At 37.8% G+C, this 14,100-nt stretch overlaps 1 pseudogene; it reads left to right on the top strand.

Moving 5' to 3' along the window:
* The first annotated feature begins 6,157 nt into the window (after window positions 1-6,157).
* LOC111742646 lies at window positions 6,158-6,280 on the top strand (annotated as a pseudogene).
* Window positions 6,281-14,100: the final 7,820 nt, after the last annotated feature.

Here is a 14,100-nt window from a genome sequence, read left to right as displayed (position 1 = left end):
GTGAAGCATATTGTAAATATAAGGAGTGTATGTGAAGAAAGAGAGACAGATGGATTGATTTATGGCCCGGATCCTGGGGTTGGTTTTGTGTCTTTCAAGTTTTTAAGTTTCCATATCTAAAAGAAAGTCGTTAGGGTGAAAATGGGTTGTGGGAGTTGTGAATGTCCTATATAACCTTACTTTTCCCAGGTCTTGTGATAGTGTAGTATTTTCCCCTAACAGGTGTGAGGTGGTATCTCATTGCGGTTTTGATTTCCATTTCCCTGATGATTAATGATTTGAGCATCTTTTCATTTACCTGTTAGCTATCTATATGTCTTCTTTGGGAAAATGTCTACTCAGATCTTCTGTCCATTTTTTAATTAGATTGTTTGGGGTTTTTTTTGGTTATTGAGTTTTATAAGTTCTTTACATATTTTGGATATTAGTCTTATGTCATATATATGATTTGCAATTATTTTCTTCCATTCAATAGTTTGCCTTTTCATTTTGTTGATGGTTTCCTGAATATTTTAATTGCTAATAAGGAGCACCGCCTTAATGGACATTTAAAAAACCTATGATTTAAACATGCTCCATTTTGTAAAGAGGTTTAGATCTGCATATTGACCCTTAAAATCGTGTTGATTTCCAGTATATATGACCTATACCGAATTTTTGCTGCTTTCCTGAACCTAAATTTTATGCTAATCTTTGATTTCATCAGAGCTATGAGTTCTTTCTGTCCTTAAAGTATCTGGTTTTTTTCTCATACCTCTTCTGACTCTGGCCTTTGAAACTGCAGGAGCTGCCTTTCTAGTTTTAAACTTTTGATGTGAGTTGCAGATACCAGAAGACAAGAAAGACCTGAAAAGAAGAAAGATTAAGTCATTTTACCTTTTGGAATTGTTTCAAGAACCCCAAATGAGAATTGAGGTTTCCTGAATCCCAGTCTGGGTGCTACTATTCTGCATAATAGTTTTTTCTTTTTCAGCAAGATAAAATCCACCTTTTGTGACAAGGGGACATTAGAAACACTTTCTTCATTTCTTTATTCTTAGCTATTGTTGTCTTAAAACTCTTTGTTAAAATCTGTGCTTATTGTAATAATAATAACAATAATAATAATAGGGCTTGAAAAAATGGAGGGAACCTTACTCCTTACAAACTCCAAACAACTGTGTTGCTTTCTAAAACATAACTCTTACATAGCTGTAATTGTAGTACAGATGCAAATTAATGGCTTCTCTCATCACTTTACCTTCCTTACAAGTTTTACTCGTCATTGCATGTGGTATTAATAATTACTTTTCATGATTGAAAAAATTTCCTTTTGTTGATGCTGCAGCGAATGTCTCCCTGCTTGCTGATGGCACTATTTGTAGTAGTAGGAATGATGGTTTGTGTGGTGTGTTGGTTAAGGGCATGGCCATCTTAGTCAAACAGACCTGGGTTTGAGGCTTGCCTCTCATCCTCAGTGCAAGACCATGATGCAAATTGCTTGCTTGCTTGTTTATTTAATTACTTATATTTTGGCTCGATTCCCTTATTTATTAAATGAGGGCAGTTGTACTACTTTATAGAGTTGTTAGGAGTAAGCAGGATTTCATATAAAGTGGTAAACACTCTAAATGTAATCTCTTATTATTATTAATAGCATTATTTTCTAGAACTGGGATAACTGGGTGAAAGAATCTGAATGTTTTTGTATCTCTAAATATGAATTGCCAGCTACTTGCTGAAAAAGTTATTCCAGTTGCTATTTGGAAAATGTGAGGGCATCAGCCTTCAGCTTTCTTTTTTTTTTTCTTAACCTAATTATTTTTTTTCCTGTGTCACTGCCTCACCACAAATTTGATTTTTCAACAGATTATGTTCTTACCAGACATGTAGATCCCATTGGTATATGTATTTTCAGTGACATAGGGAATGTTGTTGTGACTTTCTGCGTTGTTTCTTGCTAAAGCACGTCTGCTGCTTCTGTCAGGAATCTGCACTTGATGAGAAAAATAAAATAAAATCTCTTTCTAGGAAAGGTTAACAACATTAGTATACCACTTTTCAAAAGTTAACTTTTGTTCTGACATATGGAGCTTTGGACTAAAAGTCAGTGTAGTTAACTAGATTTCTCTTCTTAGCTTTGTCTTGATATGCTTATGTAAATCTTTAAGCTTTGCTTTATGCCTTAGTTGTAGTTTACATCTTCCTCTCAAAGACAGAGATACTAGATCTGTCCATTAAATCAGCAGATTTTTATTGAGAGCCAACTATGTGTGCCAATGACATAGAATCTACAGCCAATAAAATAAAACTGGTTACTGCTACCACATCAATATGCTCTCTTGTTTACAGTTTCCTGTAACCTGGGTAGGGGTGTGAAGTAAAGTTGGTAGCCTCCTTTGCTTTAGTTAGAACTCAGGATTTTTCTGTTCTGCTCAGAAAATTATCATTGTTCTTTGCGTCTCTTGGTCTTAGGGCACTGGAAGAATTAAAAATATTCCCTCTCTAAGAATGCGGTTAGTTTGTGGTATAGAGTTGGTGTGTGTTCAAGGCTGAGAGCCTAGATTATGCCAGAGTCTGAGATCTAAACTACTAGTGAGTCAGTAGTTTGGCAGTAGGTCACTAGATTCAAATAATTGGATGAAGCAGTTGAAAACCCCTTAGGCAAGCAGAGGTTGAGGCATCCTTAGAAGTTACAAAATCTAGACTGGCAGGTGAGAACCAGAAGTAAAGCACCAGTGTAAGGAATATCTTGTCAGAGAATTTAGAATTCAGGAAATCAACAGACATGGAAAGTTCTGACCAAATAGAGTAAAAAATATGTAACACAAGAGAAACAAACAACCCCCCTCCCCCAAATGTACAGCCTGGAGTATCAAGGATACCAGTTCAGGGGAAAATCTATAGCCAGCTTATTGTTTAAAATATATTTTCACATAAGCCAGGTGGACGTGGAGAAGTATGATATCAGCAATTTTCTTTAAGACAAGGAAAAAAATTGAAGAAAGCCTTGGCGATGATTTGGAATGTTAGATTTGTGAACTTTAATACACACTATGCCTCTTTTTGACCTGCTTTGAGAAGATTAGAGGAATCGACTGCTTGTGGTTGAAGTATTCAAGTTGAAAGAAGTTGCCAAAGGTAGAATACCTTCTTAGCTCAAGAGGAGAGGACTGTCTTTAGGCATAGTACTATTAAGGATATTTAAGCAAGCTTTTGGTCCACAAAATATTAGAGCTAAGAGGGCTCTTGCTACTTGATATAAATTCTTATAAATTTATAAGAATTTACAAATAAGGAAATTGTATCCTCAGCTAAAGTGACTAGGCTTATCTCACTCAAGAATTTAGAAACAGCATTTTTACCATTTGAGTATATTTGCAGAAAATTTGTGACTACTCCTATTTCAGTAACCAATATTCCTGTCTCCACCTAGTGGCAACAAATATTTTGCAAGGCTGAGTACAAACGTGGGGGAACACTGCTAGGGGGAACTTTATTAATCACCACATTTGAGGAAGAGTCATCCTGGTAACAATTGTGTCATCTTTGCAAAGAGAAAGGAGGAGAAAGGAGGTGTGCCTAATGCTTATTTTCATATTTCATAACCTTATTAAGGAATTTGTGAACTCTGTACAGTTACACCTGAGTTAGGCGGCATGTTCATTGTTAGTGTAAAAGTGTTAAGCTTGTGTTGTAGAGTTTACATATATACACATACATGTTACATACATATGTATATATTCACACATATAGTTTTTTTTTGTTATGAGTTAGAAGATAGCATGGTAACTTCATCGTTGGAGAAGAGATGAATTAATAAATGATGATGGGACAATAGCCAGTTACAGGTAATTTAGAACTCAGGAAATCAACCAAAATGGATAATAGCCAGTTGGTGGTGGTGGTAGACGGCAGATCCTGACCTCTTAAGTGTACAAAATGAAACTCTGATTGTATTAGAAGAAAGTATGGATGGATGGTGGATGTTTATGTAATTTTAGAGTGTGGATGAGCTTTCCAAAGAAGCCATAGAAGAAAAGATAAATACATTAAAAACATGTAAAAAAATAAGATCTATGTTCTAAAGAAGTCAAGAACAAAGACAACAAATTGGGGAAGAATATTTAACACTCATGACAGGCAGGTAAAGGTTAATTTCCTTAACAGAAAAAGTCTGTAACAGAAAAAGTTCTTACTTAAAAGTATTTATATATAAGTAATTGACAGACCAAAAAATGGCCAACAAAGCTTTGAAAAAGCTTCAACTCATGATTGAAGCCTTGAAAATTAAAATAACAATAAATATCATTTCCCATCTATAAGATTGGGCAAGCTTTTTAAAACAATGCTGCTAATCCTTAATTGATAGATGGGTAAATTGGTATAGCAATTTAGCAGTATTTGTCAGAATAAAAAAATTTGTTTTCCTGCTTTTCAATCCAGTAATTTTGCTTTTAGGAATTTGCCTAATCAACTTCTTACCTAAGGCAACTTATTGTAAAAGATTAAGTCAGCTTTACAATATGTTTTAAAATCAGGAAGTATAAGTCTTCCAACTTGTCGTTTTCAAAATTATTTTGGTTCTCTGGGGTCCTTTGAGATTCTATATGAACTTTCAGGATGGGTTTTTCTATTTCTGTAAAAAAACAGTCGAGGTTTTGATAGGGATTGCATTGAGTCTGTATATCACTTTGAGGAATATTGTCATCTTTATGTTTCTTCTGGTCATGAACAAGGGATGGAATGTCTCCATTTTTGATTTCTCTCAGCAGTGTTTTGTGATTTTCAGTGTACAAGTCTTTTGCCTTCTTGGTTAAATTTATTCCTAAGTGTCATTCTTTTTAGTGCTTTTGTAAATGGAATTGTTTTCTTGATTTCTTTTTCAAACTGTTCATTGTTAGTCCATAGAAATGTGGCTGACTGTTGAATCCCTCGCCCCCCGACTCTGCTGAATTCATTTATCAGTTCAGTATCTTACACCTGTTTGTGCACACTTTAGGGCTTTCTACATATAAGATTAAGTCATCTGTAAACAAACTTTTGCTTTTGGGAGTTTGTGGCTTTATTCTCTTATATAGCCCATGCATTTTACCTCTTAAGTTTTTCAGCTATGCTGAAAATTCATTCTTCTTATTATTAATAGAGCCATTGTAGGCATTTATTATTTGTATTATCGCACAAGTCCTTTAACTGAGTGGTCCCCAACCTTTTTGGCATCAGGGAATCTAATGCCCGATGATCTGAGGTGGAGCTGAGGCGGAGATGCTAGCGCTGGGGGAACGGCTGCAAACACAAATGAAGCTTTAGTTGCTTGCCCGCTTACCATCTCCTGTGCAACCCTGTTCCTGTACAGGTCCATGGCCTGGGAGTTGAGGACCCCTGCTTTACCTAGTATTCTTGCTTTGTTAAAGATCTTCTTCCACCATTGTCAGAGTTGATCTTTTTGTCTTAAATGCAAATCTGACTTTGTCATTCTACTGTGGATATTTCCCCAACATCCTTGCATGGTATATCAGGCCTTCCTAATCTGGTCCACAATTTAAGCTTCACTCTGTGCTACTCCCAACCTCCCTCTTTTCTGTTAACCTAAAAATAAAAAGCCAAAAATGAGAGGCAAGAAGCATTTATTAGAGATCAAAAAGAATTGCAATTCAGGAAACTGATTCAGACAGAGACCCAAATGGTGTCCTGATTACAGGATGAGGGCAGGGAGTTTTTATGAGACAAGGGAATAATTATATGAATAGAAGAATGAAATTTCTATTGGTGTTAAAAGCTGAATTACTCTTTAGTTATACGTAGCTGGTTACTGATTTTGTCTTCAGAAAGAGTCTGTAATCAGTTTTCATGTTCAGGAGGTGTGCTTTCGTGTTAGCTATGCAAATGATTGTAAGACAGTGGTGGTTCGGCCTAGTCCAAGGGTTATTTTGCCCAGTTCAGACATTCCAAAGGTTCAAGAAGCAAGACATGCAAGGCAGTTCCTTTGGGATGGCTACTCTGGCTCCATTTTTAAATGGCTCCACCCAGTTATGTAAACTTTTCACAGTTCTCTGGACTTGTGAACTGCTTGGAATTTCCCAAACACACCATGCTGAGCTGTGTCTTTCTTATTCTGGTCCTTCTGGACTCCTTTCCTTTCATCAGTTGGTTAACTTCCACTTTAAACTCTCTTCCAGTCTATGGCCATGCCACCCTGAACAAGCCCGATCCCGTCTGATCTCGGAAGCTAAGCAGGGTCGGGCCTGGTTAGTACTTGGATAGGAGACCACCTAGGAAGACCAGGTAGGTGCTGTAGGCATAAAAAATAAAAAAAAAACACAAGGGATTGTAAGCTGACAAGGTCCTTGCAATCTGTAAGGTCAACCAAGGGTTGCCTCACCTAAAAATAAACAAACAAACAAACACTCTTCCGAGGAAGAGTCTCATTCTTCAGGAAACCTTTTCTGATTTCTGCTCCTCCTTTTGACTGCTTCTTTGTGCTTTTATAGCATTTACCAAATTGTATGGAAAACATGTTCAGGGCCCAGAAGGAAGCAAACTCATGGAGGGTCTCATTTCTTATCATATACTAGCTCTCATTGTTTCCTAAACTGTTGAACTCAACTAGTTTTCATTATGGATCTGTTAGCTTCTGATAGGGGTAGACAGAAGGACAGAAGGAAAATAAAGCTGTTGCCCATAAAATCAGTGTTGACTAATATTAGACCTTGTTAGGTGCATCCTGAAGCCTTGGGGAAAGACTGAATTGCACCATTAAGAAAGTCTGTCTGCTGGAGGGGAGGGCGAAGGAGTAGTGTTAGAGGAGATGAAATAGTGATGGGTGATGAGAGCTAAATGGTAGGAGGGCACAGATCTAGATCTATATTATCTAGGTCTGCATTTTAAATATTACTTTAAACCACCTTAAAACATTTATTTTCCTTATAACAATAACTTAATTATCTAGAGACTAGAAAACATTAACTCTATTACCAATACTCAGAAACTTAATTAAGACTAGATAATGAAGATTTGGTAATTCACCTTTGAAAAGTTTCTGCTCTGTGTTCCATAGTATGGGAAAAATATAATCCAATTAGGAATTGATTATATTATCATTTTAAATAAAGAAGCTATTAGGTTAGCAAAAGTAATTTAGATGAGTCTTCCAGATGTTTAGTACAATGACTTTTTCAATATAGAGCACTTCCTTTGTGTCTTCAGACATTTACAGAAATTAATGTCTGTCTGACAGCTGTAGTTTTAGATTAAACTGCTGCAAGTGGTTTTTATGAGGTGGTACTTACTGCAGGCAGTGTTATGATGGCAGCTGGATTGCTTACTCAGAATTTATTATTGCTCCCTGGTTTGCCTAGTGTTGAATAAATTTCTAAAAGCTAACACCTGTGTCCTGTAAACAAGCAGTGTTTTAATTAAGGAACAAATCATTTGCTCATTCACATGTTGTATAATATAATGCAAGAGGAAAAGAAAAATTCTAAAGATTGGAAGAGTTAATTTGATGTGACCTTTATTTATGTTCACAGGCGACAATGGCCATGGAAGAAAAAGATAAGATTTTTATTACAAAAAAAGAGAGAGCTTCTTAGTTTTGTTTCATAGTGCCTAGGGAAGCAAATCTCAAATGAAGAAAAATGCTTTATAGGAAAATGGGATATAAAATAAGTAATTTAAAAGTGATTGTATTTTCTGATATATATTTCACAGTTTTGAAAACAAATTGAGCACTCTGGCCAAGAAGGCATAGTAGGTAAACGCTGTGCTCACCTCCTTTCATGACCACATCAGAATTACAACTAAACTACAGAACAGCCATCGTTGGGAGTCGCCTGAGCTCTGGCTGAACAGAAGTCCTGCAACTGGGGACATACATAAGAAGCCACCTTGAGGCTGTTAGGAGAGGTGGAGACATGAAATGGCTGAGCCCACACCACATGTGGCAGTTCAGAATCAGAATGATATCTTGGCTGCAGAGGTTCCCCCATAGGAACAAGAGGTCCCGGCCCCACACCGGGCTCCCCAACCCAGGGTTCCAGTGCCAGGAAGAGAAGTGTCCACCACCTCTGGCTGTGAAAACCAGAGAAGATCACGGCTGAGTGAGAGGAGGGCTCTGGGTGTCAACAGACATTCTTCTTAAGGGTCACATGCTGACGGACTCTCTAGCTCTGAGCTCCAGCAGTGGGGCAATTGCTTGCCAGGGACATACCGGGAGGAAACTAAATTGTCTGGCTTCAAGGCGAGGGCTGGAGGGGCAGCTTTCTCCCAGACATGCGCTGGCAGAATCCATTGATTTTAGTTGAACCCTTCCTGCTCCTGCATGCAGATGCAGGCAGCTGCCATATCTGAGTCTCTATCAGTCTGACTAACATAGGTCATCCCATCCTGGTGATTCCCTGAGACCCTGCCCCGCCCAACTTGTGGGCCCACCCAAGCCACCTCCAGTGGCTTTTCCATACATATGGCCTGTGTTGTCTCATGCTTCGGACTTTACTAAAATCTCACAAAGGTGCACAAAACCCACACAAGCATTTGGCCTCAGCGTGCCCCATGCCTGTTGCTGAACAGCCCAAGCCTGGCACTAGCAGCAGCCAGCCTCGTTGCTCTGGCTTGACCCTTCAAAGCATCTCTAAGCCCAGCAGGGGTGGCAGCTATCTGTGAATTAGGGGTGACTCTTGACAGGTGGCCCTGGGCGTAGCACAGACTGTGGCTTAACTTGGCCTGCGTTGAGGCCCCTTCCAGGAGGCCTTGGGGCCGGTTTTCCTGATGGTCTGCTTCAGTGGAGCTGGAGCACCACTCTGGGCTGTATCTGAGGATGACACATCCAAAGGTCAGACTGGGCAGGCACCAGAGGGCTGCTAAAGTGAATCCAGCTCCGTAGGGTCAGCCCCTCACTGGCCAGTCCTCATAATCAATCAGCCTAGGAGTCAGTCCCTCCTACTGACATGCAAACAGCAGCCAAGGCTAGGAGTCAGTCCCTCCCACTGACATGCAAACAGCAGCCAAGGCTACAACAGGAGGACACATACAACCCATACTAGGGACACACCTGGAGCACCTGGCCCAGGTGACCAGAGAAGATTGTGCCACTGGGTCCCACAGGACACCTACTACATAAGGCCACTCTGCTAAGACCGGGACTTAGGATCCCTACCTGATACATAGAAACAAACAGAGAGGCATTCAAAATGGAGAGACAAACAGGTCCCACATGAAAGAACAGAACAGAGCTCCAGAGAAAAAACTAAACAAAATGGAGACAAGCAGTTTACCAGATGCAGAGTTCAAAACGCTGATTACAAAGATGCTCAATGAACTTAGAGGAAAAGAGATGAACGCAGTGAGAACTTTAATAGAGAGATAGAAAACATTAAAAAAAGTCAAATGAAGAATACAATAGGCGAAATGAATACATTAGAGGGAATCAACTGTAGATAGATGAAGCAGAGGCTTGAATCAGCGATTTAGAAGATAAGATAGCAGAAAACACCCAGTCAGAACAGCAATAAGAAAAAAGAATCCAAAAAAATGAGGGTAGTTTAAGGGAACCTGTGGGACAACATCAGGCATACCAGCTTTGCATCATAGGGGTACCAGAAGGAGAAGAGAAAGTACCAGAAATTTAAAAACCTTTTTAAAATTAATAATGCCAGAAAACTTCCCTAACCTGGCAAAGGAGGTAGACATTTAAGCCCAGGAAGGTCAGAGGCCCAAACAAGATGAACCCAAAGAAGCCCACAGCAAGACACATCAAATTAAAATGTCAAAGGTTAAAGACAAAGAATCTTAAAAGCAAGAGAAACTCAATTAGTTGCCTACAAGAGAGCTCCCATAAGATCAGCTGATTTCACAACAGCAACTTTGCAGGCCACAGGGATAAGCACGAAATAGTCAAAGTGATGAAAAGCAAGGACCAAGGTTACCCAGCAAAGCTGTCATTTAGAATTGAAGCACAGATAAAGAGCTTCCCAGACAAGAAAAAGCTAAAGGAGTTTGTGAACACCAAATCAGTGTTACAAGAAATGTTAGAGGGACTTCTTTAAAAGAAGCAAAAAAGATCAAAGATATGAAAAGTAAAATGGTAATAACTAGACATGTATCAACAATTACTTCAAGTGAGAAAGAATTAAATGTTCTAATCAAAAGACATGGTGGCTGAATGGATAAGAAAACAAGACCTTTACATATACAAGAGATTTACTTCAGATTGAGAGACATACAGAGATGAAAGTAAAGGGATGGAAAAAGATATTTAATGAAAATGGAAACAAACAAAAAATCTGGGGTTGCAGTACTTATACCAGACAGAATAGGCTTTTAAACAAAGGCTGTTTATCATGAGACAAAGAAGGACCCAGAAATTTCACTTCTGGGTGTTTGTAGGAAGAAAATACTACTTTGAAGGGACACATGCATCCATATGTTTATTGCAGCATTATTTATAGTCGCCCAGATATGAAGGCAACCTGGATGTCTATCAGTGGATGAATGGGTAAAGAGGTGGTACATATATACAATGGGATGTTACTCAGCCATTTAAAAAAATTTTAAAGGAATGAAATCTTGCCATGTGCAACAACATGTATGGACCTCAAGGGTACTGTGCTGAGTGAAGTAAATCAGACATAGACAGATGCCATATAATTTCATTTGTGGAATATAAACAAAATAAATGAACAAATAAAACAGATACAGAGAACATTTTGAGGGTTGCCAGATGAAAGGGGGCATTGAAGAGGTGAGTGAAAAGGGGGAAGGGATTAAAAAAGTAAAAATGGGTAGTTACAAAATAGTCATGGGGATATAAAGTATAGTGTAAGGAATTTAGTAATACTGTAATAACTGTATGGTATCAGATGGGTACTAGGTTTATCAGGGTGATCACTTTGTGAGTTATGTAAATGTTTAATCATTATGTTGTACACTTTAATATATCATGTTAACTATAATTGAAAAATAAAATTATTTTTAAAAATCAAATTAAGGAAACAAATCATACAGCATAAAGACGTAAAGTGTTGGCTGTGAGGTTATAAGTTCTCTTACCTTAGTCAAATGTGGTAGACTGAAAAATGGCCCCTCAAAAGATATCCACATTCAAATCTCTGGAATCTGTAATGTTACTTTATGGAGGGTGGGGTCTTTGCAGACATCATTAAAATCTCAACATAAGGAGATTATTCTGGATTATCTGAGTGGGCTCTAAATGTCATCACATGTGTCCTCATATGAGAGGCAGAGTGACCACAGGCAAAGATTGGAGTGATGTGACCACAAGCCAAGGAATGCTAGCAGTTATTCCAAACTGGAAGAGGCAAGGAATAGAGTCTCCCATAAAATCTCTGGAGAAAGTGCAGTCCTGTCAACACCTTGCTTTTGGCCCAGCGATACTGATTTAGGAATTCTGGCCTCAAGAACTGATAGAAATAAATTTGTTTTATATCACCAAACTTGTAATTTGTTGCAGCAGTCTTAGGAAACTAATGCAGTAGTCATTCTTCAGAGTGTAAATGGACATTTCTAAATAGCTCCATTTACCTAAGGTCTCCATTTTGAGAGGGTATAATTTATCGCTCACTCAGACTATAGTTCTGTTTCAAACACTCTGAATAGGCCAGGCCATTCTTATGATTAGAGCAACTGATAAACATCTTTAGGCACAGAACTCTGAGGTTTTTTCGCTCCAAATAAGTTATATTTAATGCTGCTGCTGCCTTTTGGTGGGGGCGGGAGGGAAGTGGCAGGGGAATGTTTTATTCAGTCTGGAAGCTCCCTCTTGGCTTCTTTCCTAAAGCTGCTGCACTCTGGTAAGAGTACAATTTAGACTCCTAAAATCATAGGACACAATGTCAGACCTTTTGCTTGCACTTGTGCTATTTCATATCAATTCTTCTTTCACTTATACTATAGAAAATGTACACTTGAGGTTCTTATTGAGAATTAAATTACTTACTATGCCCTAGTATGTGCCAGGATCTCACTTGAGGCGTTAGTCTATTAGGGAGTCTAACCAAAGGATGAAGGCCCTACGGGTGTTCTCTACACTTCAGTCCTTATATTTTTAATGATCAGACAGCAGTGCACCTGGCGCATATTGTCTTAATCCCCTCAGAGATGGTATATGTGTTGGAGGGGTGTGGTAATCCAAGAAACACTCTTTGAATGTCTCTGAATGTTCTGCAAAGCTGTGGTTCAGGTTACCCTTCTTTATCTAGTGCCTTTCTTGTAAAGAATCTACATGTTTCTAATGGAATTTGAGACAGAAGTGTTTCTATCCAGTATTTTTCTTTTTTCCTCTTAAGATTCTAGGAACTACACATAGTGTTCAGCCATAGACAGGTCACTAGCAGTAGACAATTGACAAAGAAATCTGCCTTTTTTTTTTTTGTTATTTTCAGTATTTGTTATAGAAAAGGCCTTAAACAAGTAGTCTTGGATGAGCCTGCCAGTTGATTTTTTTTTATCACATGAGGCGCTTAATATTCTTCTTTTCTAAAATAATTTATTCTTTTTGAAAGGGGGTTGATATAAGATTTTTAATAACTTACAGAGTGGCTAAATAATTTTTTTCCTGGTCTTTTACATGTGGGGGGTTGAGTGTTAAGAAATAAGAATCCTTGTATAAAGGAAATTGTGTCCTCTCAGTTTTATAGCTAACATTTATTGAATGTGCCAGGCACTTTATATGAACATCTCATTCAGCTTTGCCAATGACCCTGAAAATAATTGTCATTTTCCTGATTAAAAAATAAGGTTTGAGGGATTGAGAAATTTGCTTGTGGATTTATGGCCAGTAACTGCCAGCACTAGGATACAGTTCCAGAAATCACTTAGTGTGCTTTCTAGTTGTCTCATTTGTTGTACCACAATGTAAATACATCCCTAAAATACGAAGTTCTCTGCCCTTATTGTTGAGGAATTTGTGGTTTAGTGGATCTATTTTTCTTTCTGAGATGATCGTGATGGTCTTAAGAGCAAATATATGGCCCCAGCAAGAGATTCTGAGGGTGAATGGAACCTGTATTAATATTATCTTTAATTTTTTTCTGCATGAAACCTATTCTTTGCCACATCTAACCTCTGTAGACTTGATCATGGTATTTTAATACTCCCCTCAAACAGTTTAAGGATTGTAGATTAGGGGTGGGATAAAAATGGCACTCTAGGGAAGCCTCTACGTTATTTCGTTTGCTAGGTACTATTAAATGAATACTTACGTAGAAACAAGGTTATTAGGGTTCAGGTCCCTCTACTAGTCTTCAAAAGACCAGTCCATATATACAGTGAACCTAGTATACAAATAAAAATTTCCTAGTATTTCAGACACATTATTTAAGTATGATATGTTTTTAATGGAAAAACTTAGAATGGAAAATTTATTTTAATTTTTTTAAGTATAGGGGATATACAATGTATTAGTTTCAGGTGTTCAATATAGTGATTTGACATTTATATACCTTACAATGTGATCACCACACTAAGTCTAGGAATCATCTGTCATTATGCAAACTGAACACAATATTACTGACTCTATAGAGTAAAAAGTTTAGTTTCTAAGTTGGGGATTTAATACACTTTTTTCCTGAAAAAGTATTTTTTATATTCCTTTTTAAAAATTTGTAATTCTTAAAGCTTGAAGTATTATAAGGTAATTTTAGGAACCCAATTCTGTATGTTAGAATGATCAATTTTTAATAGCTATATTCATATTATTTTGAAAATAGACACAGAATTCCTAGGACAAGGATAGATTGTTAGCAGCAGTGACTGGATCAGTCCCCCCCCCCCCCGCTCTCCCCCACCCCACCCTCGCCCAGCAGTGTACTGAGAGCCAGATGTTTGGTAGGTGGGGAACCTAAAAAATATGGATCTGGAGCTTCTGTACTTATTACCTGAGAGAGCGACCGAGACCTTTGCTTCTGGTATATTTTCAGTTTAAAGATGCTTCGGTCTGTTTCTAGCTAAGACTATTAATTAGGAATTGTTGAATTTATTTCTTGGTATAAAGTTGAGTATAGCATTCTCATCTAATTTTAAAAATCTATTTCTAGATGTATGCATTTTTAAAGCTTTCTTTTGGTTTTGTCAGAAATTGAGCTATAGTATTAAGTATATCAAAAA

This window comes from Pteropus vampyrus, unplaced genomic scaffold (assembly GCF_000151845.1).
Source record: "Pteropus vampyrus isolate Shadow unplaced genomic scaffold, Pvam_2.0 Scaffold98, whole genome shotgun sequence".
NCBI classification, from domain to species: domain Eukaryota; kingdom Metazoa; phylum Chordata; class Mammalia; order Chiroptera; family Pteropodidae; genus Pteropus; species Pteropus vampyrus.
The sequence above is the reverse complement of the archived record's forward strand: the minus strand, read 5'-3'. Positions and strand labels throughout refer to the sequence as shown.